Below are 27,646 nucleotides of genomic sequence, written 5' to 3'. Positions count from 1 at the left end.
TAATTTCCCAAGTCATGTTGGCACTTAAAAAGTTATGGATTTATGGAAAGTTGGATTTGTGGTTTTCAGATTAGGAGTGATCAACATATATACTTTGTAAAGGTTTTTACTTAAATAGTGACCTCAGTAAAGCAGCAGTTATGTTAGATTAAATACTTCAGACAAGGAACAAATGATACTATTAAGCTATCATTGCATTTAATGTATTTAATTAGTGATCCTATTATCTTATTGTCAAAATCTTGCCATGCTTGACTGACAAGGATAATGCTCAATTTTCCTATTATATTCTTTTGTGTACATTGGAGTGTGGTTTTAGTATCTTTATTTAATTAGCCCTATGACATTCTATCCACCTCATTTCTTTTAATTTCTTCTGTCTTTGCTATAGTTTCATTTCAGAAAAATCTTTGATATATTTTATAATATTCCTGTTGTCTTGCAATAGTTTCTTACTTCAAACACATTTCTCCTGTGTCTTCTGTAACTTTAATTTACATATTGACAGCACTTGAGGATATATTATCTGTCCATTGAAACAAACTTAAGGTTGGAAAGTCTTACAGTGAACAAAAATCTTAAAAATTGTTATTGTTTAATTAGTTCTTTTAATTTGATGTGTATGTGTGTCTGAGTAATGATAAGTTTGCAGGAGCCTGAGATGGTCAGAAGAGGCTTCAGATCTCCTGGAAAATAGATTAAATCTTCAACAGGAAGTTATATCCCAGTGTAGTCAACAACTCATTCACTAAATACTGTAAGGATGTGGAGGACTAAGCTTGAACCATGAAAAGAATGTCTTTCTACCTTCCGTAACTGGTGTTCAACATCACTTTTTTGTTGTTGTTTGTTTGTTTTTTGAGACAGTGTTTCTCTGGGTTACAGCTCTGGTTGTCCTGGAACTTGCTTTGTAGACCAGGCTGACTTTGAACTCACAGAGATCCACCACTTGTCTCTGCCTCTGGAGTGCGCCACCACTGTCCAGCATCTGTTTCACTTTTATTGTGTTGCAAATTAAAATGTTTTATACTGGCTATTTAAGGCCCTATGATGCTGATAGCAGAGGCTTCCAGTTTATTACTTTGAATATTTTATGCAATTTAATTCTTACCTAGTACATGTATACTCACTGTTGTTTTTATTGAAGTTAAGCACCACCATTGATATAGGAAAAATCTTTTGTTGATAAATATATTCTTGCCAGGTGGTGATGATACACACCTTTAATCCCAGCACTCGGGAGGCAGAGGCAGGCGGATCTCTGTGAGTTCGAGACCAGCCTGGTCTACAAGAACTAGTTCCAGGACAACCTCTAAAGCCACAGAGAAACCTATATATATGTATATATTTATTCATATTCTTATATTTATATGAGAATCAGTTGCCTTTGGTTATTAGAGAAAGGAAACCCAGACTCAAATTTGGCAGCAGTCTTAGTTTAGGTTTTTATTGCTATGAAGAGACACCGTGGCCATAGTAGCTTTTACAAAAGAAAGCATTTAATTGAGCCTTTTTTCAGAGAGTCGTGTAGGGAACATGACAGCACAAAGACATGGTGCTGGAAAAGTAGCTGAAAGTTCTGTATTTGGATCTGCAGGCAACAGGAAGAGTGTGGGCCTGACTTAGGCTTTTGAAACCTCAAAGCCCATCCTTAGTGACACACTTCCTTCAAAAATGTTACACCTACTCCAACGAGGCCACACCTCCTAATCCTTCTCAAGTAGTGCCACTTCCTAATGACTAAGCATTCAAATACATGAGCCTGTGGGGGCCATTCTTTTTCAGACTACCACAGCAATTTTAATTAGATCAGGACAAAGCATTGAACTTCTGTGTGATTCACTTGTAAGTCTACAAGATGAAGTCATGCCATATTTTTTGTTTTTAAAATACATTTCCTGAAGAAATATATGGAACACCTACTTCAGATAACTTTTCTAAAAAAGAGCTAGACACAGACATTTAAGACTTATATCACACTTGGATTAACCAACATAGATCATTTCTTGTCATGTTATCTTGGATGTTTCCAGAATTGTAACACTTGCTTACTGTCCTTAAGCCTTATAATAGTTGCCACTCACCCATCCAAGATAAACAGTATGGAAAACTTGTCTAGCAGGTACAAGGCCCTAGGTTCAGTCTCTAATACTAGGAAGGAGGGAGAAGAGAGAAGTAATGAATATGATTTCAGATCAAAAGTAGTTAAGTAGTTTGAAATTCTTCCCACTGTGTGTGTATACATGTTCATGTGTGGTGGTGCACATATGTGCATGTGGAGGTCAGATGACAGCCTCATTGTCATTTCTCAGGCGCCATCACTGGCTTGAAGCTTGCCAAATAGGCTAGGTTGGCAGGACAGTGAGTTTCAGGGATCCACTTGTCCTGTCTCTTGACCAGCTAGGATTACAAGCAGATCTCCATACACAGCTTTTTAGATGTGGGATCTGGGGTTGAACTTAGGCCCTTGTTGTTTACAAGATAAACACTCTACCAATTGAGCCATCTCCCCAGTTAGCATCACTCCCATTTTAAACAAAAGAATTCAGCTTTACATTTTTTGCTTGAATAGGTATTGCATGCGTGCAGTACATATTTCAAAACTGCAAGTGTGTGTATATAAAATGAAAGTAAATCTCCTATACTTGACTCCTAGCTATCCACAGAAACAGAGACAATCAGTTCTTGTCTACCTTTTCAAGTCTCTCCCATGGAAACATAAATTTCAAAAAACTGGTATGGATATTCTTTTGGAGAGCAGAAATGTATATTATTAGAACATTAACATTCAGGAACTAATGTTCTTAAGAGTTTCATTGACAACTTGTTTGCACTACGAAAAACTTCATTTCAAACACTATGAAGCAAGTAGTAGAAGACAAATAATCTCTGCTCACATAGCACTTCGTTTGGACATTTCACTAGTTAGTTTAAAAGTGCCCCCATGGTTAGTGGTAATGGAAAGATCTAGCTGGGACAGCTCAGTTGCTAGCCATACAGACAGGCATTATCAGGAATTTGCATTTGGAATTACCAGTGTAATTGCTAATTGCTTACTCATGTAAGCAATTTTTGTCAATGTGACTAGAGCTAGGAAATTCTCTTCTGAAAATACCCTCATAGGTACACACAGAAATAATACCAGATATTTGGGTATCCTCTAACCCAGTCAAGTTAACACATAAAATTAACCATCATAAAGGTATGAATTTTAACTATATTCTGCATAAATTTAAGATGCTGGGATAATTATGCTGCTAGAATAGTGTTGAAGAATAAGGCTGCCACACTATAAAATGGAATTGGAAGAAAATTATTCATTATTATTCAAAGAAAGCTTTTGACGGGCTGGGGAGATGACTGTCAGTACAGTGCTTATCACACAAACATGAGGATCTGAGTTGAGATTCCCCAGCACCTGTGTAAAAAGCCAGACATGGCAGCATGCACCTGTAATGAGGCAGACACAGGAGGATCATTGGGGCTCACTGGCCTACCAGGCTGTTCAGTCACCATTTCTGTAGTGTCCGTCTGTAGCATGAATTCTCTTTGGTCCTAATAAAAAAAACTCCAAGTCAGCTATTGGGGGTGAAAGCTGAAGGGTCAGAGAAGCAGAGAGACCAGTCACTCAAGTTTTAACATCTACCAGTGCTCAGACCAAAGGGGCTTTGCTGTCTTCAGACTGACTGCTCCTCAGCCTGACTGCTCAGACTGCCTCCTCAGATTGACTGCTCCTCAGACTGCACTGAACTCCTGTCTCCTCCCATATTCCTCTCTCTGACCTGTCTCCTGTCTCCATTTCTCTAGTGTTGGAATTAAAGGCGTTCGATCCCAAGTGCTAGAATCAACTTTGTGTGAGCTGTTTTTCATATGGACTGGATCAGTTTAGTGTAGCCCAGGGTGTCGTTGACCATCTGCCTCTGTCTCCTGATTGCTGGGATTAAAGGTGTCACCGCTGCCTGGCCTCTATTGCTCTAACTAGTGTGGCTAGCTCTGTACTCTGATCTTCAGGCAAGCTTTATTTATAGTTATATCATAAACAAAATATCACCACACTCATCAGACCTGACTTGTTCCCCTACAGCTAGAACTGGGACACTTCAGTGATGGGGAATGTACTTCTGTGTATGTTCATCTTATTGATTGTTGAATAAAGTACTGTTTGGCCAATGAGGCAGCAAGTTAGGACTAGGAGTCAAGGAGGATTCTGGGAAATGTAGTAAAGAAGTGGTGATCCAGGTAGGAAGTGACATAGCAGGGAGACTCATATTTAAGCAAGGACAAGAAGGAAGTGGTTTCCTTTTCCCCTCCTCTCTTCCTCCTATTCTCTGCTTGGAGCCACCATGTGATCCTGGGATGAGGACGCCAATGGAAGGCATCCTAAATAAGATAAGTCTTATAAATATATAGATTTATGGAGATCGGCGGTGGCGGGTTACGAACACCGAACACCCAAAGGCAGCCCGGCCTACATCTGCCGGCCCAGGAACGGTTTCCATTTCTGGTTTGTCATCGCTGCTCAGAGTCATCTGAGGCAAGCGACCTACCACCAGACCCAGTTCGACGGCAGCAGTGGGCTCCAAACATTGATCACCCAGAGGCAGCCTGGCCTCCATCCGCCGGCCCAGGTAGGCCAGGAACTGTTTCCAGTTCCGGTTCGTCATCGCTGCTCAGAGTCATCTATCTGACACAAGTGTCCATACGGAGTTCGGCAGCGGGATCCGACACCCCGAGGCCCAGTGACAGCTCTGCCTCCAACTGCCCTCCTGCCCAGACATTGCCGACACCCGGGTAACAGTGACACCTCCATCCACGAGAAGAGAACCGACATCAGAGTATTGGATCTGTTTGCATCTACCAGAAGGGAAACATGGTCCCACACCCATCAGGAGAACAAGAAACACTTGCTACACCCACCAGAAGAAAGGATGAGAAGAGGGCAAGGTAAAAGCACATCCAACAACAGAAAACCCAATATGACACCACCGGAGACTAGGAACCATACACCAGTAAGACCTCAACATCACGATGCAGATGAAGCAGAAGAGAATGACCTTAAAAACATCTTCAGGAAAATGATAGAGGAACTCAAAGAGTACATGAGGAAATCACTTAAAGAAATTGAAGACAAAACAAACCAAAAAATACAAGAAACAGTTCAAGACCTAAAAACTGAAATAGAGACAATAAAGAAAGCACAATCTGAGGCAATACTGGAAATAGAAAAGCTGGGTAAACGATCAGGAACTACAGATGTAAGCATAACCAACAGAATACAAGAGATGGAAGAGAGAATCTCAGGAGTTGAAGACACACTAGTGGAAGTAGATTCATCAACCAAAGAAAATCTTAAGTCCAACAAATCCCTAACACAAAATATCTAGGAAATATGGTACACAGTGAAAAGACCAAGCCTAAGAATAATAGGTATAGAAGAAGGTGAAGAAATCCAACTCAAAGGTGCAGAAAACATATTCAACAAAATCATAGAAGAAAATTTTCCCAACCTAAAGAAAGACATGCCAATGAAAATACAAGAAGCCTGCAGAACACCAAATAGACTGGACCAAAAAAAAAGGTCACCTCGCCACATAATAATCAAAACACCAAGCATACACAGCAAAGAGAAAATATTAAGAGCAACAAAGGAAAAAGGTCAAGTAACCTATAAAGGCAAACCTATCAGAATCACCCCTGACTTTTCCCTGGAAACTCTGAAAGCCAGAAGGTCCTGGATCAATATTCTACCTATACTAAGAGACCATGGATGCCAGCCCAGACTACTATACCCAGCAAAGCTTTCAATCATTATAGATGGAGAAAACAAGATATTCCCTGATAAAACCAGATTCAAACAATACATATCTACCAATCCAGCCTACAGAAAGCACTGGAAGGTAAATTGCAACCCAGGGAAGTTAACTACAACCAGAAAAACATAGGCAATAGATAATCCCAATTTTCCAACAGTCAAAAGAAAAAAGGGATAGAATCCCACACATAATCTTGCCACCATCACCAAATCAAAAACAAACAAGAATGAACAATAATCAATGGTCATTAATATCCATCAACATTAATGGTCTTAACTCCCCTATAAAAAGACACAGATTAGCAGAATGGATAAGAAGACAGAATCCTTCCTTCTGCTGCTTACAAGAAACTCACCTCAACCTCAAAGACAGACGGTACCTAAGAATTAAAGGTTGGGGAAAGATCTTCCAATCAAATGGACCCAAGAAACAAGCGGGGGTAGCAATCCTAATATCCAACAAATTGGACTTTAAACTAAAATCAGTCAAAAGAGATGAAGAAGGTCATTTCCTACTCATCACAGGAGAAATCCATCAGGACGAAGTCTCAATTCTGAACATTTATGCCCCAAATACAAAGGCATCCATGTTTGTAAAAGAAACATTACTAAAACTCAAATCACACATAAAACCACACACACTTATAGTGGGAGATTTCAACACCCCACTGTCACCACTGGACAGGAACACCAGACAGAAACTTAACAAAGAAACAAAAGAACTAATAGAAATTATGGTGCAATTGAACTTAACAGATACCTATAGAACATTCCACCCAAATACAAAACAATTTACCTTCTTCTCAGTGCCACATGGAACCTTCTCTAAAATCGACCACATACTTGGCAACATAACAAACCTCAACAAGTACAAAAAAATTGAAATAACCCCCTGTGTCTTATCAGACCACCATGCTTTAAAATTAGAATTCAACAACAAAAAGAACTACAGAAAACCTACAATCTCATGGAAATTAAGTAACACCCAATTGCACAATTCATGGGTCCAGGAAGAAATAAAAAAAGAAATTAAAGATTTCCTAGAATTCAATGAGAATGAGGGCACAACATATCCAAACCTATGGGATACTCTGAAAGCAGTACTAAGAGGAAAGTTCATAGCGCTAAATGCCCATATGAAAAAACAGGAAAATAATCACACTAGAGAATTAACAGCACAACTGAAAGATTTAGAAAACAAAGAAGCCAATACATCCCGGAGGAGCAGACGCCAGGAAATAATCAAATTGAGGGCTGAAATCAATAAAATGGAAATTAGGAGAACAATACAAAGAATCAATATAACAAAAAGTTGGTTCTTCAAGAAAATCAACAAGATAGACAAACCTTTATCCAAACTTACCAAACAACAAAGAGTGAACATGCAAATTAATAAAATCAGGAATGAAAAGGGGGTCATAACAACAGACACAGTGGAAATCCAGAGAATCATCAGGTCATACTTTGAAAACCAATATTCCTCAAAATTTGAAAATCTAAAGGAAATGGACAATTTTCTGGATAGATTTCACTTTCCAAAATTAAATCAAGAACAGATAAACAAGTTAAATAGACCTATAACCGCTAATGAAATTGAAGCAGTCATTAGAAGTCTCCCAATCAAAAAAAGCCCAGGACCAGACGGCTTCAGTGCAGAATTCTACCAGAAATTCAAAGTACAGCTAATAACAATTCTCCTCAAAGTATTCCACACAATAGAAGCAGAAGGGTCATTACCAAACTCTTTCTATGAGGCCACAATAACCTTGATACCCAAGCCACACAAAGACACAACTAAGGAAGAGAACAGACCAATATCCCTCATGATCATTGACGCAAAAATTCTCAAAAAAATATTGGCAAATCGAATCCAAGAACACATCAGAGAAATCATCCATCCTGATCAAGTAGGCTTCATCCCAGGGATGCAAGGATGGTTCAACATACGAAAATCCATCAATGTAATCCACCATATAAACAGACTGAGGGAAAAAAAATCACATGATCATCTCACTAGATGCCAAAAAAGCCTTTGACAAAATCCAACATCCCTTCATGATAAAGGTCCTGGAGAAATCAGGGATAACAGGAACATACCTCAACATAATAAAAGCAATATACAGCAAGCCGACAGCCAACATCAAATGGAGAGAAACTCAATGCAATTGAGTTTCTCTCCATACCTCTTCAATATTGTCCTTGGAAGTTCTAGCTAGAGCAATAAGACAACAAAGAGGAGATCAAGGGGATACAAATCGGAAAGGAAGAAGTCAAACTCTCACTATTTGCAGATGATATGATAGTCTACATAAGTGATCCGAAAAACTCAACCAGGGGACTCCTACCGCTGATAAACACCTTCAGCAAAGTGGCAGGATACAAGATTAACTCAAAAAAAATCTGTAGCCCTACTATGTACGGATGACACATTGGTGGATAAAGAAATCAGAGAAGCATCACCTTTTACAATTGCCACAAACAACATAAAATACCTTTGGTTAGTGTTACTAACCAAAAAAGTGAAAGACCTGTACCATAGGAATTTTGAGTCTCTAAAGAAAGAAATTAAAGAAGATACCAGAAAATGGAAAGATCTCCCATGTTCTTGGATAGGTAGGATCAACATAGTAAAAATGGCAATCTTGCCAAAAGCAATCTACAGATTCAATGCAGTCCCCATCAAAATCCCAACACAATTCTTCACAGACCTTGAAAGAACAATTCTCAACTTTATATGGAGAAACAAAAGACCCAGGATAGCCAAATAATCCCTATACAATAAAGGAACTTCTGGAGGCATCACCATCCCTGACTTCAAGCTCTATTACAGAGCTATAGTCCTGAAAACAGCTTGGTATTGGCACAAAAATAGACTGGTAGACCAATGGAATAGAATTGAAAACCCTGATATTACCCCACACACCTATGAACACCTGATTTTTGACAAACAATCCAAATATATACGCTAGAACAAAGAGAACATCTTCAACAAATGGTGCTGGCATAACTGGGTGCAGACATGTGGAAGACTGCAGTTAGACCCAAGCCTATCGCCTTGCACAAAACTTAAGTCAAAATGGATCAAAGATCTCAACATAAATCCAGCTACACTGAACCTATTAGAAGACAAAGTGGGAAATACCCTTGAATCAATCGGTACAGGAGACTGCTTCCTGAACATTACACCAGTAGCACAGACACTGAGATCAACAATTAATAAATGGGACGTCCTGAAACTGAGAAGCTTTTGTAAGGCAAAGGAGACAGTCAGCAAGACAAAACAGCAACCCACAGACTCGGAAAAGATATTCACCAACCCCACATCTGACAGAGGGCTGATCTCCAAAATATACAAAGAACTCAAGAAGCTAGTCCTCCAAACACCAAACAACCCAATTAAAAAGTGGGGTACAGAACTAAATAGACAATTCTCAATAGAGGAATCTAAAATGGCTGAAAGACACATGAGAAAGTGTTCAACATCCTTAGTCATCAGGGAAATGCAAATCAAAACAACTTTGAGACACCATCTTACTCCTGTCAGAATGGCTAAAATCGAAAATACCAATGACAGTTTATGCTGGAGAGGATGCGGAGAAAGAGGAACACTCCTCCACTGCTGGTGGGAGTGCCAACTTGTACAGCCACTGTGGAAATCAGTATGGCGACTCCTCAAGAAAATGGGAATGAGTCTACCACAAGATCCAGCAATTCCACTCCTAGGCATATACCCAAAAGAAGCACATTCATACTGTTCAACGATGTTCATAGCAGCATTATTTGTAATAGCCAGAAACTGGAAGCAGCCTAGATGCCCCTCAACCGAAGAATGGATAGAGAAATTTGGTACATTTACACAATGGAGTACTACTCAGCAGAAAAAAACAATGGAATCTTGAAATTTGCAGGAAAATGGATGGAACTAGAAGAAACCATTCTGAGCGAGGTAACCCAATCACAAAAAGACAAACATGATATGTACTCACTTATATGTGGACCTACTTTATGATACATAGTAGTGATGGTGCTTTATCAGAGCTGTTTTTAATGATGTTGCTCAGCATGGTTTCCTCCCAGATGATGACTGAGAAACTAATTTAAAAAAAAAAAAATGGTGCCAAGTACCACAAGAGTAACAGAACTGTGCTGTCTTCTAAGATTTTGTTTTTTACTTTTTTGTTGTTGTTTGTTTGTTTGTTTTTGTTTGTTTTTTGTTTTTTTTTAATGGAGTGTGCTGGATGTCTCAAAAAATATAGATTTATGATAATTAAGACTGAGCTAACAGATGAGAAATCCTAGTCATTGGCCAAGCAGCATTTGTACCTAATAGAAGTCTCTGTGTATTATTTGGGACCCTAACACAGAGAGCAGAACTCAAGCAGGTAGCAGAAAGATTTATCGTAACACTTCAGTAATCCAGCTGCCTGAGTTACTTGTTACTCATCCCCTGTAAGCAACACAGTAAATTCACTGGTCCACCCAGCTGGTCTTGGGTGCAATCTTTTCTTTGGTCTTCAAATGGTTGTTTAGTTACGTCTCCTAAGATAAAACTACAAATGTGTGTGCATTGTCTGACGGATTATATAAGTAGTTTTTCTACAATAACTTTTTTATCGTTACTAATTTATAAAATTCTTGAGAATTTCATACAATATATTTTGAACATATTTGTTCTCCTCAACCCTCCCATCCCTTCCCACCAAACTTTGTTATTGCTTCGTTTTCTTATTTCTCCATCAAACCTAGCTTGTGTTGTCCATTTAGCATTAGGGTCGGTACCTGCTCTAGTGTGTGGTCAGTGCAATGGGTCTCATTGTTAAAAAACAAATAAGCAACAAACCCTTCCCGAGCAGCCATTGGATATTAATAGCTCCTCAGCTAGTGCTGGGATTACACGCACGCACGCACGCACACTCCCACTCCCTCTGCTGGCATTTTTCTCTGGCTAGACCTTGAGTTATGAGTTCCTATGTGTATCTACCCTGTTGAGTTATGAGTTCCTATGTGTATCTACCCTGTTGTACCTGGAAATCCAACTGCTTTTATGTTCTCAGTGAAGTTGGTCCTTAACTGAGCATATCATAGGTCGTAAAAATAGATTTGTTACAGGTTTGAGGAGACATGAAAAGCTCAGAGTAGGAAATAGAGTAGTAGCCCTTCTAGGTGGTGTTGAATACCCTTTCATGTCTGTAGTCGTAAATGTAAAGCGAAACAGTTCTATTCCTGAACAGTAAGAGGGCCACTTAGTTCTGCTTTCAGATTTTGCAAGCAACATACTGTTCTTAGGGCCAGAGTAGAGTTGGTTGGTTGGTTTTCTGGTTTCCCCTGTTTTAGAAGGTGTGTGTGAGTGTGTGTGTGTGTGAGTGTGTGTGTGTGTGAGTGTGAGTGTGTGTGTGAGTGTGTGTGTGTGTGAGTGTGTGTGTGAGTGTGTGTGTGTGTGTGTGTGTGTGAGTGTGTGTGTGTGTGTGTGTGTGTGAGTGTGTGTGTGTGAGTGTGTGTGTGAGTGTGTGTGTGTGTGTGTGTGTGTGTGGTGTGTGTGTGTGTGTGTGTGTGTGTGTGTGTGTGTGTGTGTGTCGGGGGTGCCAAGCTTCCTACTTATTGTAGGCTGCTGAGATTTTATATAGTCTGTCTCTGAGACAGTTAACCAAATTCATCTAGTTTGCTTATCACTACAGTGGATCTTTCTCTTTTCTTTGTAAAAAGAACTTTGTATTCTGGGTCATGGAAGAATACTTGGAAAGGTGCCCTTTTCTGCCCCACCTGTTTATTGAATGAGTCTTTTTTTTTTTTTTTTTTTAATTAAATAGCAGAACTTGGGCTGGAGAGATGGCTCAAAGTTTAAGAGCACCGACTGCTCTTCCAGAGGACCTGAGTTCAATTCCCAGCAACCACATGGTGGCTCACAACCATCTGTAGTGAGATCTGGTGCCCTCTTCTGGTGTGCAGATATACATGGAAGCAGAATGTTGTATACATAATAAATAAATAAATAAAATCTTTTAAAAAAATTAGCAGAACTTTGGGGAAAGATTAAGCAAAGGCCCTTTTTATATTATATGAGGTATAGGATGGTTTAAGATCAAGAGACTTTTTGATAGTTGTTATCAGTTGAGAAAGGTATTTGAATGTGAAATGAAATTTAGTTTAATTCTTGAATCCTACTTTTGACTTCTATGAAAGAACCCATGTGGTGTTTCAATAAATTCTACCTGACTTTGGATACCTTTACTAAATAAAGACTTAGAAAATTAATGTTTCTGTTTTAAAAGTATTAGTGTGGAAAGGGAGTGTCCTTTAGTGGTAGAAGACATGCTTAGTGTTCAGAAGCACCCAGTCCCTGGCACCAAGAAAGGTCATCAGCATCGGATGTGACGGAGGGTCACTTGTACTCAGTGCACTGAATCCATCCATCGTCATCTCTCTAGGAATGTAGTATTAAATATTCATTATGAACCCATTTGTTAGTGACTCATTCTCTTACTGAAATGATTGAAATCTGTGTTAAGTACTACCTTTAGTAGCCTGGAAACCCAGTGTCTCCTCTCTGAGTGACAGTGTCCTGTTCCATTAGGGAAGGTTTAGAATTTGTTTTCTATTTAGCAAACTTGGATTATTTGGCCTATAATAACAAGCATTTATCTTCAGAAATACAGACATTGAATGTTCAGCAGAAGCAAGAGGAAGGGAAGCTACTCAAAAGAAGAAAACATGGATGCTGCCATCTGTAACTGATGCAGAGTAGTGAAAAGGGATTTGCATTTTCTTTGAAAGTACAAGCTTAGGGATGTTGCCAGGTGTCTGGGCACATGCCTGGGTGTAGTTGGAAGTTTTCTGTCCCTCCTGTCAGTTCCTGCAGCTGCTTACGAAATACACTCTGAGCGTTCAGTTCAGGGACTCAGTCTAGGAATTTTCCCCAAAATTAAAAACAAAAACAAAAAAACCAGCAAACAGACAAATAGAATTGGGGGATATTGGCATGAAAATCTATCTTTTGATCCAAGAATTTGGTTTAAAGTTCTGATAATAGCATTTATTAGGCACTATATTGATTCTTTTCTAATCCAAGTTTTAAAGTTAAGCAAAATTGAATTTTCTCTGACCAGTTCTGATATATTTCAAGGACTAATTTGTATAAGCTGATAAATATTTCATCAAATAACCTAGGCATTTTATGGTAACTGAAATATTAATGAAATTTTAATCCTGTTTTACTCGGATAGATAGTTTCTCAAAAACCCATCTCTGTGCTCTTTACTCTCAAGTAGCCCTCCCTTTGTATTCATGCCACATAGACAGAAGATAGAGTGAGACATTTGTCTTCCCTCATTACTCTTCCATCCCAAATAATCTGCCTCCCCCTCCCCCTTTTTCTTTCTGGCTTTTGAAGACAGGGTTTCTATTTAATAGCCCTGGCTGTCCTGGAACTCACTCTGTAGACCAGGCTGTTATCCAACTCAACAGAGATCTGCTTGCCTCTGTCTCCTGAGTGCTGGGATTAAAGGCGTGCTCTAATCTACTTTCTCTCTCTCTCTCTCTCTCTCTCTCTCTCTCTCTCTCTCTCTCTTTCTCTCTCTCTCTCTCTCTCTCTCTCTCTCTCTCTCACACACACACACACACACACACACACACACACACAAATTCTCTGTACTTTACATATGAGAGACAAACAAAGTATTTGTCTTTGTAAGTCTTGCTTATTTCTCTTTATGTGGTGATCTTGAATTGTATCCATTTCTTCACAAATGAAATCATTTTGGTTTTTACTATGGCCAAATAAAATTCCTCCATCGTATGTTTACCACATTTATCTATGGTGGACAGCTAGGCTGATTCTATATCTATTGGGAATATTGCAACAGTAAACATGAATGTTAAGTTCTCGGTATTCGACTCGGTTGCTTTGGGTGTGTGTGTACCCAAGAGTGGTATAGCTAAGTCCTTTGATGATATTCATGTTAGTTTTTTGAAAAAACCTCTATGCTGGTTTCTTAGTGTCTGTACAGTCACCAGAAGTGTGCAAGAGTCTGTGTGGTGTCCATTGCACCACCACCTCTTCACTAGCATTTGTCGATTTCTGACCTTCTGACTAAAGTGAGATATAATAGTGGTTTAGTGTGTGAGAGAATGCCATGGGGTACATGTGGAGGCCAGTGGTCAAGTGTTTTCTATCTTTCTTCCTTCCTTAACACCCCCCCCCCAACACCTTTTTTTATTTTTTGACACAGGGTCTAACTGAACCTGAACTTGCCAAGTCAGCTAGATCGGCCAAGCAAGCCCTAGGCTCCTCCTGTCTACTTCCCAGCACTGGGATTTTAGGCCTGAGCTGCCACACTCAGCTTTTAGTGTGCTTGTTGGATATCCAAACCCAGGTCCTGGGACTTGTGCAGTAGGTGCTCTATCTGTGAAGCCATGTCCCCAGATCTATGTGGAATTTTTATTTGCCTTTCCCAGGTGGCTAAGGATGCTGATTTTAAATGTTTTTGAGGGGCTATTAGTATTTCTGTTGATTTTTGTATTTTAATTCTTTATTGTTTAGACATACACTGATCAATTCAAAGCAAGTATGTGGCTTCTTTTAAGCAAACCAGGAAATCAACACACAATGTTGATCATCAAATCTTTTTTGTTTGTTTTTGTAGACAGGGTTTCCTTGTATATCCTTGACTGTCCTGGAACTGGATATGTAGACCATGGTGGCCTTGAACTTACCTATCCACCTGCCTTTGCCTCCCAAGGGTTGGGATTAAAAGCATGCTCTACCACCACCCAGTGCTATCATTAAATCTTAATCTTCAGAGAAAATAATTTCCACAAGGTTGGCCTGACAGCACTCAGATTCCACAAATTTTGGGGGTGTTCCATATTTAAATAGTGTAGGCACTGCAGTTACTTTCAGTTGTTGTTTGAGTCATCATTTGGGTCTTTCCAGTAAGATTTGTCTCTTACTTGGCAGTAGATGAACACACAGTCTTCAGTAACACACTTCAGCCCCTCTTGAAAGACTGGCTCAGCTTCCACGAAGTCCGGGCACTAGCTCTTCCCTTCGGCATCTTGAGAGCCACTGAAGTAGAGGAAAATGGTCTTGCCCTTGTGCTCCTTCACAGCCTGGTGGAACTCCTTGAAGCCAGACACGTTCACCTCCTTGCAGGTGGCCATGGGTACAGTCCAGAGAGTGGCGTGGAAGGCACTCTGGGGTCCAGCTGCCTCCTTATTTCAGTTTTTGAGAACTGTCTGCTCATTGGGTTATTGGGTGTTTTTGTTTGATTTTTTTAAGTTTTTTTTTCCCATTTTTTTAAAAATATTTATGTTCAGCCTCTGTCTAGTATATAGTAGGCAAAGGTTTTTTTCCTATTTGGTGAGTTTTCTTTATTGTGTGGAAGCTTTTTAATTTCATGAAATCCATTAGTCAATTCTTGCTATTATTTCCTGAGTATTGTTAATCTTTTTCAGAAAGTACTTGCCTTTGTTTCTATCTTGAAGTGTCTTATTTCTTTCCTCTACCTGTTTTAAGTTTCAAGTCGTGGGTCCATTTTGAACCTATTTTTGTGCAGGGTGAGAGATAGGGATCTAGTTTCATCTTTGTGTGTGTGGCTGTATAATTTTCCCAGAACCATCTGAGCATGTCTTTTTCCCAGGCACTTTTTTTTTGACACCTTTGCCAAAACCCGGAGGTTTATTCTTCTGTCCATTTTTCTGTTCCATTGACACACTGTCTTTATGTCTGTAACTGTGCTGGTTTTGTCACTATGGTCTGAAGTATATTTTGTGATTTTAGATTTTAGATCCTCTAAACAATGAAATTATTCACAGAAATAGAAAAACAACTCTTAAAATTCATATGGAAGTACAAAAGACTCAAATAGCTAAAATAGTCATAAACATATTTTGTAATTTGGCATTACGATTCCTGAGAGAACTGCAAGGTCCTCGTGGAATTTCTGTTCTAGTTTGGGCAACAACAAGAAGACATATATAATTAATAAGTATATAGGTAGAACTTTCTCTGTTCAGATGCTTTAAATGACCGTAACACCATGGTGTGTGATGGGAAGTGTGGGGAGCACCGTGGTGGTGACACGGTTGTCATGGAAGGGTGTCTTTACAATGAAGGGTATGAAGGAACAGTCATGAAGATTTTGGAAGCAGAGTTGTTTGTTTGGTTTGATTTCTGGGAACTGAACCCAGGCTCTTCATGGTAGGCAAGTGCTCTTCCACTGACTGTATGTATTCCTGGCCCTTTTCTGAATACATATCCAAAAACAGATTTAAAATTTTTTTTTCTGTGTGTTTGTTTTTTGAGACAGGGTTTCTCTGTGTAGCCCTAGCTGTCCTGGAACTAGCTTTGTAGACTAGGCTGGCCTCACATTTACAGAGATCCACCTGCTGAGTGCTGGGATCAAAGGCGTGTACCACTACTGCCCAGCTTAAAATTGTTTTTTTTTACATGTTTAAAGAAAATGCAGCACCTGGGTTGTAGTTCAGTGATACACTGAATACATACACAAGGCCTTAGTTCAGTCCCCAGCCCTTGCCCCCCAAAGTTAGTTGGTATTATATATAAAGTTCTGTATTATATAATTATATATAATGAATTATATAATTATGTTAACTTCTATAATATTCTAATCATCTTGGAATGGTACCAGAAGTTCAGTTAACCTATTGTTAGCAGTCATGAGGTTTTTTAACATTCTAGTAATATAAATAATGCTGAATATTTTTTACAGTATAAACATTTTTCTTTATATTTATTTGTCTCATATTGGATTTAGTGAAACTAGGATTGAATCTGGAAATAAGCACTCTCATTGAACTATATATATCCCTTCCTCTTTATTTTTTCCAAAAATTTTTATTTTATATACATGGGTATTTTTACATGTATGTATGTGTCTATGTACCATGTGCATGATTGGTGCCTGCCAGAGGAAAGGCATTATATAAAAGTTGAGCGGGCACAAGTGTGTGTGTGTGTGTGTGTGTGTGTGTGTGTGTGTGTGTGTGTGTGTGTGTGTGTACCTGTACCATGTATGAACAGGCACCTTTTGAGGCCAGAAGAGGGCATGAGATCCAGAACTGGAGTTACAGACATTGGGAGCCTCCTTATATGGGAACTGAACTTGGGTCTTCTGGAAAAGAACTCTTTAACAACTGATCCATTTCTCTAGCCTCTAAACTGGGAGTCTTAAATTAGGTTTGATGATATATAAAATACAGAAGAACATACAGTTGAAAACATTTATAATACTGTTAATCTTATTTGGTCTTTTTTTCTTTTTTCCAAGACAGGGTTTCTCTATGTAACCCTGGCCATCCTGGAACTCACTTTCTAAACCAGGCTGGCCTCGAACTCAGAGATCTGTCTGCCTCTGCCTCCTATGTGCTAGGATTAAAAGCATGCGCTACCACTGACTGGCTTGGTCATATTCTTTTTTAAGGCTCAAATTTTTCAAAGAGAAATTTTGTGTTCCTATTTGATAACACAGATGAAACCATTTACTAAATACAAACTGGTAAAAATGAACAGATATTTAAAATTAAATGTATTTCTGAAAAAAGGAAATCTTAAAAAAAGTCTCAATATAAAATTTTTTCAGTGTTATATTTTGAATGAAAGTTACCTTTATTAGTTTTTATTACTCCATGAGTTTGTGTGAGAGTGTATGTACTTCTTCATGTAGGGATATCTGTGGGCCCAGGTGTCTCAGTCCTTGAAAAGTTGTAGTTGCAGTGTCTGTGAAATACCCAACAAGGGTCCCAGATCCAGATGTAACTGTGAGCTACCCAACAAGGGTCCAGGATCCAGACCCCAGCCCTCATTATAGAGCAGCAAGTGATCCTAATCACTGAGCCATCTCCCTATCCCCCCCATGTTATCTTTAGTCTATATGTATGTAATGCAAATCATTATATTGAATATAGATGACAGGAGCTTTACTCCTACATATGTATAACCTGGTAGGAACCCATCTCATTGATCTGCATTGTATTCAATCTTAGCAAAATATGTCATGATTGTTTAAGTTTTAGAATTTTAAAGTAAAAATTTAGATAAAACTTAGTCTTGAGGAAGCTGGTCTAAAAAGGCTTTGGGGGTGGAATTGAGTTTTATTGAATAATCCAGTTGGCAGCATGATGTCTATAAAAACAATCTTTGGGCTTTTTATACTTGGACCATAGTGGGTCATAAACATGTTCTGGTCATAGCTTTCTTTGAAACTTAGTCATTTGATGGGTCATTTGTAAGGAAGCCTTGGGGTAATTCCCCAGCACCCCTTAGTCACTGAATCACTGACTAACTTCAATATTAGTGCATGTAGTAAAAATTTAGACAAGTTTTTATTACCAATTGATTTCTTAAAGTAGTAGCTTAAGTTAATCTCATAGCCTGAGTCAAGAGTAACAGGCTTGTTTCATAGACTATTGGGGAGTTATTTTGAGGCACTTTTAAAATACATTCTTTATTTTGCAAGACAGTTTTTCTTTCTGGAAGGTCAGTCCTGGTATAAGAAATTCTGAATTTGTCATAGATGATGACTGTATGAGTCCTACAGACTGAGTGGTGCACTTCCAGTAATAAGATCTTAAAAGTCTTTCATGAAAGATGTTTAGGATGGAGTCAAGTTGATTCACATGTTTCCTTTGTTCAGTATGAGGGTGTTTTTCTACATATGTTTGCAGTTTTTAGTACATAATTCTAATCATAATTCTAATATGGTCACTGTGGAAGTTCAGCTTTTCACTTATCAAATATTTACAGCATATTAGGTATTTATAGAGACTAAGGAAAGAGACCAAAAGCACAAGAAAAGCAGAAGTCCCTCTCATAATCTCATCTTCAAAAGAATAACCCTATTTTGTTGTATGTTCCTCCTTTTAAGATTTGGTTTTTATTTTATTTGTGTATTTGTGTGTGATTCTGTGCACATGAGTACACTGCCAGTTGAGAGGCCAGGAGAGGGAGTCAGATTCCCCTGAGCTGGAGTCAACAGGCAGATGGAGTGTGCAGCAGCAGTATTGTTCTTTACCACCACACACCCTCTAGCCCCCAATTGTCTTCTATATGTAATGTTTTATAAAGTGGAACTGCCTCAGGAATGCTACTTAGCAGCTTCTTGTCATTTCATTTGAAAAAATACAAAAAGTTATAGTAAATATACTTCATTTAGAACTCTAAATTTCAGTTTAGTTTTAAAACTTCAGTGGATAAGGTTTGGGGAAGGGATGTAGATTCGTTGGTAGACTGCTTGACTAGCAAATAGGAAGCCCTGGGTTCAGGGTCTAGCTCTGCACAAACGTGGGTAGTGGCCGACACCTTTAATCCCAGCACTTGTGGAGGCAGAAGTTCAAGGTCATCCTTGGCTCTCTTCTGTGTGAGGCCAGCATGGGATGCCTGAGACCCTGTCTCAGAAATGTTATTTTGAAAACTTTTCCTCTTTTAAACCAGAGCTTAAATCAGACTTTTAAGCTGGAACATAATGTGAATCTTGCCCTTCTAGCTCATAAATCAGTGAAATGTGGAGTGTGCAATAGGATCAGTAGTAATTAACAACATGTACTGTATGCCTCCACCCTAAATATACTAACTCCTGTTTTATATTTGTTCTCCATTTATAAAAGAAGAAATTTAATTACCGAGAGGTCAAGTGACTAGTTAGAGGGTAGAAGGAGCAAAAGCATTTAGCCAGGCTGGAACTCTGAGGTCAGACACAAGTCACTGTCATCATGGCTTTTCTGGTAACTGCCCTAAATACAGTCGTAATTAGAGTTAATTTGCCGAACAAGTTGATGATTTGCAATGTCATATTATTCATTGTAAATCACTTACCTAGAATTCTGTTTCTCTGCTGCATGTGAATCATGGAAATGAAATCTAATTTACTACCCCTCCCACCGCCACTATCCCGCATGCGGGGCTTTCCACCCTGCGGACCTCCTGGTTTTGAGTGTTAGCTAACATCAGGCTCCTGGGTTGCGGAGGTAGGGGTGTGAGGGCTCCCAGGAAGCATGGTGTCCGATTGGACGGTGTGGTGCGGTGCAGTGGGGTGGGTCTCTGCCCTGCTGTGAAGCGGGTCAGAAGCGTGAAGCAGCTGTGTAATCCTCTGGATGCTGACCAGGGCGCTCCCCATTCCAGTCAGGAGCCTGCGGATTGGCTGGGCGCAGACACACGTGACCGACATGTGGCTGTATTGGCGCAGCCTGCCGGGGTGTCACTGGAGACAGAATGGAGGTGCTGCCGGGCTCGAAAATGGGGTAGGTGCTGGAGCTGCGATGGCCTGGCTTGCTGCAGGGGAGAGGGGGGAGGTGGTTTTCCCATGGACTGTCTTAAACCGGTGACCTTTCCTTGGCACAGGGTCTTCCGCCACATGCCAAGCCTAGGAGGCAGGGGCGTCGTCCCACTCCTCTCCCCCACCCCCCACTGCAGCACAGGAGATGGATTTCCTGTGCTTCTGATCCTGGGATTTTGACAGAAGAGGAAGAAAGGGGGAGGGGTAGGAGTGGTAAGGGGAGACGGGAGAAAGCCGTTTTGTTTTTTTATAATGCCTGTTGACAGTGGAGTGGAATAACAGTATCTAAGGAAACGAGTAGAGGACAACAAAGAATGGAGCATATTCATGGCGAGGAGCGAAAGCCCTAGCCCTTTGAAAGGCTGCTTTTCCTCCTTGGCCACAAGGACACAGTCAGTGGTAGCCAAGAGTGGGCACACAAAGCTGCAGCTGATGGCTGATGTGGGTTCCAGTGGAAAGGGTTACCGAGGATGAGAGAGAAAAGACGTGTAGTACTGCGGAGCCCAAGGATCTTTTGGTTGACTGGCGAAATGTTGTTCAGTAGTAACGTTCCTGCTTTCGTACGACATGTAGGTGAACTTGCTGAGAATAAGGTGGCAGAGATACCAGTGTCTTTGTTAGCGACAGAATGCAGTGGTAGTGGCTGTCTGTGGTGACTGCAGCAGGGCTTTGCTGTAGACAACTGCAGAGAGTAAGCACCCCTGAGCAGCTAGATAAATGCTCAGTAGCAGTCCTTTTACGAGACGCCAGCTCAGAACTACACCCAAATTGGAGAAAACGCAGTTTGCTTTTTTAAAGTAGGAAGATTGTCAGATCATGAATGTTTTGACAGTGGAGTATATCAAACAATTTGATTTTATATCACAAGAGATGCCAGATGCTTTGATTTAACATAAATCCTATAGGAAATCTTAATACATTATTTATGGAACTGGATCTTCCCCTTTGTTAGTCTAGCTTTTATGCCGTTAATTAGATCATTTGAGAGCAAATCACTTTAGAATGTAAATTACTTTGTGAAAAATTACGGACAATAAATTTTTAATAGGCTTGATACTTAAGACCTATAGTAAGTATTTCTATTTCTCTTTTGTCACTTTTAAATGTAGTTTAATAAAATCTGCAGATAAATGTTATATATATATATATATGTATATATATATGTATATATATATCCATTTAGTGACCATCCACAAGATATACTCTCAGAATAAAGTGTTTTAATGACATTTACTTAGGTGTCTGAAAGTGTTGTCTTCAGATTGACTCTTTGCCTTATTCCTGTGCATGTCTATGGTGACTTCCCACACTTCCTGGCTCTGAACTAGACTGACAGTCTTGGTGAAGCCCTCCAGGGCCAGTGTCCCTCCAAGACAGTCCCTTTTAAGTTGTTTATGTAGTTGTCCTAATAGATTTTCCAATTTTATCTCAGTATTTTTTCAAAATAAAAAAGAATTATACCTGAGTAAATAATACTATGCAAACATTTTCATTGGCAAATTGGAACAGTTTAATTCTTTTTTGTTTCATTTTGTTTTGCTCTTTGTTGTTATTTTAAGACAAAGTCTCACTGTGTAGTCCAGGTTGGTTTCCATCTTACTGTGTACCCTAGAATGGCTTCAAACTTAGGATCCTCCTGCCTCTGCCTTCCAAAAGCTGGGATTATAAGACTACACCAATATGCCAGGCCTAGCTTTATTCCTAATATTTTAATGTTTTGGTTTTATGTCATTGTGGATGTCAGGATTAAAAATACTTGGGATAACTTTTAAATCTGATAGAAAGTATACCTAAGATTAAAGATGTCACAGTGAATTGACAAGTGAAATTTAATAGCTAACATTATTTGATCCCTTGAATCTCAATGTAGTTCTTGAATTTATCAAATTGTCATTTTTGCAGATGTGATCTCATTTAATCAACTAATGAATGTAACATTATTTTCATTTTATGTGTTTCACATTTCTCTTATTTGGGTATGTGACATTATCCAAGGTCATCTGTTGTGTAAGGATAAGAGCTTATCTTTTACCTCTTCCTTTTTGGGGTCAGTGGCGCTGGAGTGGTGGTGGTTTGAGACAAGGTTTCTCTGTGTAGCCCTGTCTGCCCTGGAGCTAGCACTGTAAACTAGGCTGTCCTCAAACTCACAGATATCCACCTGCCTCTGCTTCCCAAGTGCTAGAACTAAAGGTGTGTGCCACCACAGCCCAGCACTTTTATTTTACTTCTATAAAATTACTATCTAATGCCTTAGTGTACAGCTTACAAAATAATATGTAACAAGTGATTTGAAAAGCAATATCATTCAAGTGGACAAGAACCCCTATATACATGACTGTGAGGTTTTGTTTTGTTTTGTTTTGTTTCACTGTATAGCCCTGGCTCTCCTGGAACTCACCCTGTAGACCAGGCTGGCCTCAACCTCAGAGAGACCCACCTGCTTCTGCCTCCCTAGTGCTGGGACTAAGGGCATGTGCCACCACTGCCCAGCCAGTTTTTAACTAAAGAATACTTTATAAAGATAGATTTGATAACTTAAAATTACATTATTTATTTACTCAGAGAGAGAGTGTGGGTGGTGGTGGTGGTGGTCGTGGTGGTGGTGGTGGTGGTGGTGGTGGTGGTGGTGGTGTGTGTGTGTGTGTGTGTGTGTGTGTGTGTGTGTGTGTGTGTGTTGCCATGGAGCTTGTGTGGAGGTCACATGACAACATATTGAACTTGGTTCTCTCCTCCCATTATATGTGTTCTAGGGATCAAACTCAGGCTATCAGGCATGATGGCAAGTACCTTTACCCAGCGAACAATCTTGGCAGTCCCACTAATTAGTATATATTTTTTATTAATCTTACAAACATTTCTACAATATTAGATTGCAATATTTTCCCAAGTTATATAAGAAATAGAGGACTAAAGAAAAGATGACTCCATTTACAGTATAACATTCAATATTTCACTAAGCTTTTGTAAAAGGTCTTTAATATTATTTATTGTTAATTGCTATACCTAGACTTATGTAACCTACTTATAAATTCATAAATTAAACCATCTATCTTAGTTTCTTTGTTTTGAAAGGCAAAATAATTCTGTTACATGCACACTGCATTTTGTTTATTTATGTGCCTCTTAGAGTATGTGTCCATTTTGTCATGAGTAATGCTGTGATCTTTTGTGGCCGAGAACTGTTGTCTCTGCTCTCCCTTTGTGTGCTGCTTAAATGTTTTAGTTTACTGCTGTTTTTAAGACCTACCCATTGAATTTGTGGTGCTAACATAGCTGTTTAGTATCCCATAGTATCATTAGTACTCTGGTAGAGGCTGTAGGTTTTCTTTTTTCTGGATTCTATTTACTATAAACTCTGCAATGATGTGGAATTGTTAGTGACTACTCACTTGTCTTAGTTATATGTTACTATATAACAAATCACACTAAAACTTAATCACTCGAAATTATGTTGTGGCTTAAAATACAAGCATTTATTGTTTCAGAGTTTCCATGAAGCAAGAAATCAGGAGCATCTTGTTTGTGTGAGGAAACTCTGTTTTCTCAGGAAGCTACAGTTAAGATTTTGGTCATCTTTACCAACTGGCAATCTAAGCAATAGTGGAGAGTCTACCCTAAATGTCCTTCCCCTAAAATGAGACTGATGACTACCTTATATGCCATCCTAGAGCCTTCATCCAGTGGCTGATGGAAGCAGAGGCAGACCCCCACAGCTAAACACTGAACTGAACTCTGGAACCCAGTTGCAGAGAGGGAGGAGTGATGAGCAAAGAGGTCAAGACTGGGCTGGTGAAACCCACAGAAACAGCTGACCTGAACAAGGGGGAGCGCATGGACCCCAGACTGATGTCTGGGAGGCCAGCATGGGACTGATCCAGACCCCTGAATGTGGATGTCAGTGAGGAGGCCTAGGCACTCTATGGGGCCTCTGGTAGTAGATCAGTATTTATCCCTGGCATAAGAAAGGACTTTGGGAGCCCATTCCATGTGGAGGGATGCTCTCTCAGCCTGGACACACGGAAGGGCTTAGGCCCTGCCCAAGATGATATGACAGATGGGATCCCCCATGGAGGGCCTTACCCTCCCTGGAGAGCAGAGGGGGGATGAGGTAGGGAGCTGGTAGGGCGGTGGAGGAGGGGAGAGAGAGGGAGGAGGGATTGACATGTGAAGCAGGCTTGTTTCTAATTTGAACTAATAAAAAAATAATTTCTTGGGGAAAAAAAAGAGAAGATTTTGGTCATCTTGACAGTCATCAGGTCCTGACTAGAACTCAGGCTACTTCCAAGATGGCCCATTCACATAGCCTTAGTTTCCCAATGTCTACTGGCAAACACTCTCAGTTGCTTATTTTATGGGTCTCCATGGAGCTACTTAAATGTCTTCATGACATGGCAGCTGGCTTTCCCTCAAGGAACAGCATGGGAAAGAGATAAAAAGGAGGCCATTATGGCCTGATCTCAGAACCTGTATACCATCATTTCTGTTGTCTTATGTAGTTGGATTTTCTTGGTTCACCAGCCTGCAAAGAATGAGTTGGAGACTTACTATTAATTATGAGAGCTTCACCTTAGCTTAGGCTTTTCCCCAACTAGCTCTTAAAACGTAAATTAATCTGTTCCTATTAATCTACATTCTATCATGTGGTTCGGTTATCTCTCCTCTGTACTGCATGTCCAGCTTGTTCCAAGCCTCACTGGAGTCTCTGTTCACTTAAATTATTCCTCTCTGTCTCCCCAGAAGTCCCACCTACCCTCTCTTGCCCAGCTATTGGCTCTTTAGTAAACCAACCAGAGGGTGCCTTGACAAAGACACATCTTCACAGTGTACAAAACAATTATTCCACAACAGTTTTCCTTTACTAAGAGCTGCCAAGTCTAGCCTATAAAAAAGATGACTTAGCCTCTTAGAAGAATAGGGTCAGAGCATTTGAAGGTTGTTGCATAGACCAAGAAGATGTCACTGTAATTTAGCCCTAAGAGAGGTGGTCACCATATTGGCATTGCTTCCCATTACTGTTGTAAAAAATTATCACAAACTTAGTGGGTAGAGTGGGTTTGTTAGCTGTGGGGTTTTGTTGGTTGGTTGGTTTTTGAGAGAGGGTCTTGTATAATCCAGGTTAGCCTTGAACTCCCTATGTAGCTGAGGATGGCCTTGATCTATTACTGATCTTCTACCTGTACTTCTGGGATTATAACTGTATTCTTGGTTTTATGTGGTGCTGGGACCAAATCCGGGGCTTTGTGCATGCTAGGCAAACACCCTACCAACTGAGCTACATCATGATTTAAAAAAAATGTACCATTGCCCATTCTTGGAGGTCAGAAGTTGGAATGGTTTTCACTAGCCCGAAGTGAAAAAGACACTTAAGAAACACAGCATTCCCTAAAAACTATAGGGAGGGAAGCCTTTGTTTCTTTGCCTTTTTTCTAGCTTGTAGGTGCCTCCTTCATTCCCTTTGTTCACTTTCACTGTCAGCAGCATCATTAATTTCCCTCTGAAGCTGACACTTTGCTTCCATTGTCACATATCCATTACTGATCAACCCCTTTCTTCCTTCTAAGAACATAGATGGTAGCATTGGTTCTGCCCACATAATTCAGGAAAATCTGCTTCCCCAGGCCTGACTGATCACACCAGCAAAGTCACTTTAACCAAGTGAAATAATGCATTTATGGGTTTGGGAGATTCGGGTACAGGCAGCTTTCTGGGCTCATTATTTTGTTTGTCATAAGTATACTAAAACAGTTTGTTTTTTTTTCCTGAAGCATTTTGAAAATAAGTCTATTGTTAATAAGTATTACTTTTGAAGTAAGACTAAAATTTTCATTTAAGGTAAAATTGGAAAGTATTGAAATAGGTGTTTTTACTATCTATTTTTAGAATATTGGCTTTATTATCAGTTAAATGTCTATCTGTATATTAGCTACTTAGGACATAGTCTATTATAGAAACTGAGACGTGAAGTCACTCTTTACACCTTTAGACTTGTTGTAACACCTTTTGTGGACTCTGGTCAACGCCGACCTCCTTACACAATCTGATCACAAGCCACAGTGGTGTTTATATCTTTCCCTGCCTGGTCTCCTTGGCTCGTCCATACTGTATTTAGCTATATTAGATAATCATGTTTCCCTTATATATATCTTGCTATTTCAACTTCTGAATTTTGATCCTGGTATTCCTGTTATTGAACTTGGGGGTCACAGCCTATGCCCTAAGTCAGGTCTGGTCACCCATCCTTAGCCAATTGAAATAGCCAAATTAAAAGTGGGAAGCAGGAGATTTATTCAGTGTGGCCACATTGGGAAGAGAGACAGAGAGAGAGACCGTCACACATTCATGCACTACATGCTCACTCACACACATGTGCACGCGCATGCTCACTCACACACACACACACACACACACACACACACACACACACCAGTCCATCTTCTCTGTCCTGAAGTGAGATTAAGGGTAAAAGAGAGGACCAAGGATATGCACATCTTAATTGGTTCATGACAAGACGTATGACCAGCACCATCCCAGATGACATGTCCTTGTCTGGACTTCAGTCTTATCCTGCAAAGTAATCTGGAAGGTTCTTAGAATTGTTTGAATCTCTCTCCAGGAGACAAGTTGCTTTCTGGCTGAGATTTCTTCTCCTAACATGAGATTCTTGGGGAATTTTCTGTTTCTTTTGAGGGTTCCCTGTTTAATAGTATGATAGTCCAGTTGAAAGACACAGCTGTCCCTTTGGAATATCTTCATTTTCACCAGGCCTGGTTGTTGCCTTCCTTTCCTGGAATTCTGTCCTGTCACTTTATGTTACCGTCTGAAGTGGGCAAATGGATGAAGCAGTACACACATAGAGTACACACAGAGTGCCAGGAGAAGTACACACACACAGAGTACACACAGTACACACAGTACACACACACACACACACACACACACACACACACAGAGTACACACAGTACACACACACACACACACACACACACACAGAGTACACACAGTACACACACACACAGAGAGTACACACAGTACACACACACACACAGTACACACAGTACACACACACACACACATACACACACACAGAGTACACACAGTACACACACACACACACACACAGAGTACACACAGTACACACACACACACAGAGTACACACAGTACACACACACACACACACACAGTACACACACACACACACACACACACATACACACACACAGAGTACACACAGTACACACACACACACACACACAGAGTACACACAGTACACACACACACACAGAGTACACACAGTACACACACACACACACAGAGTACACACAGTACACACACACACACACACACACACATACACACAGTACACACACACACACACACACACACACACACACACACACACACACACAGTACACACAGTACACACGCAGAGTACCAGGAGAAGAAAATATGGCCCACACAAGCCTGATGGGTTTGTATAGTAGTCTTGTTTATCCTTTTTCAGGACTGCCAACCCCCCTTCCAAGTTACTTCAGAACAAGTAATAT

General features: G+C 39.9%; 1 protein-coding gene and 1 pseudogene across 9 annotated transcripts in view; one reads left to right on the top strand and one right to left on the bottom strand.

The window, feature by feature from the left end:
• Apc (APC regulator of WNT signaling pathway) overlaps nucleotides 1-27,646 on the top strand; it is a 104,061-nt gene that overhangs the window by 10,787 nt on the left and 65,628 nt on the right. Inside the window, exon 1 of one of the 9 annotated variants that reach the window (XM_027400699.2) lies at nucleotides 20,048-20,065. The exons of the other annotated variants lie outside the window; for them this stretch is intronic. The gene's annotated coding sequence lies outside the window, so the exon portion shown is untranslated. Of the gene's footprint in view, nucleotides 1-20,047; nucleotides 20,066-27,646 lie in introns of those variants that run through there. 9 annotated transcript variants of the gene reach the window in all.
• On the bottom strand, nucleotides 14,598-14,968 carry LOC100750857 (annotated as a pseudogene).

This window comes from Cricetulus griseus, chromosome 2 (assembly GCF_003668045.3).
Source record: "Cricetulus griseus strain 17A/GY chromosome 2, alternate assembly CriGri-PICRH-1.0, whole genome shotgun sequence".
NCBI lineage: Eukaryota > Metazoa > Chordata > Mammalia > Rodentia > Cricetidae > Cricetulus > Cricetulus griseus.
Note: the sequence above shows the minus strand (reverse complement) of the source record. Positions and strands in the feature narration are given on the sequence as shown.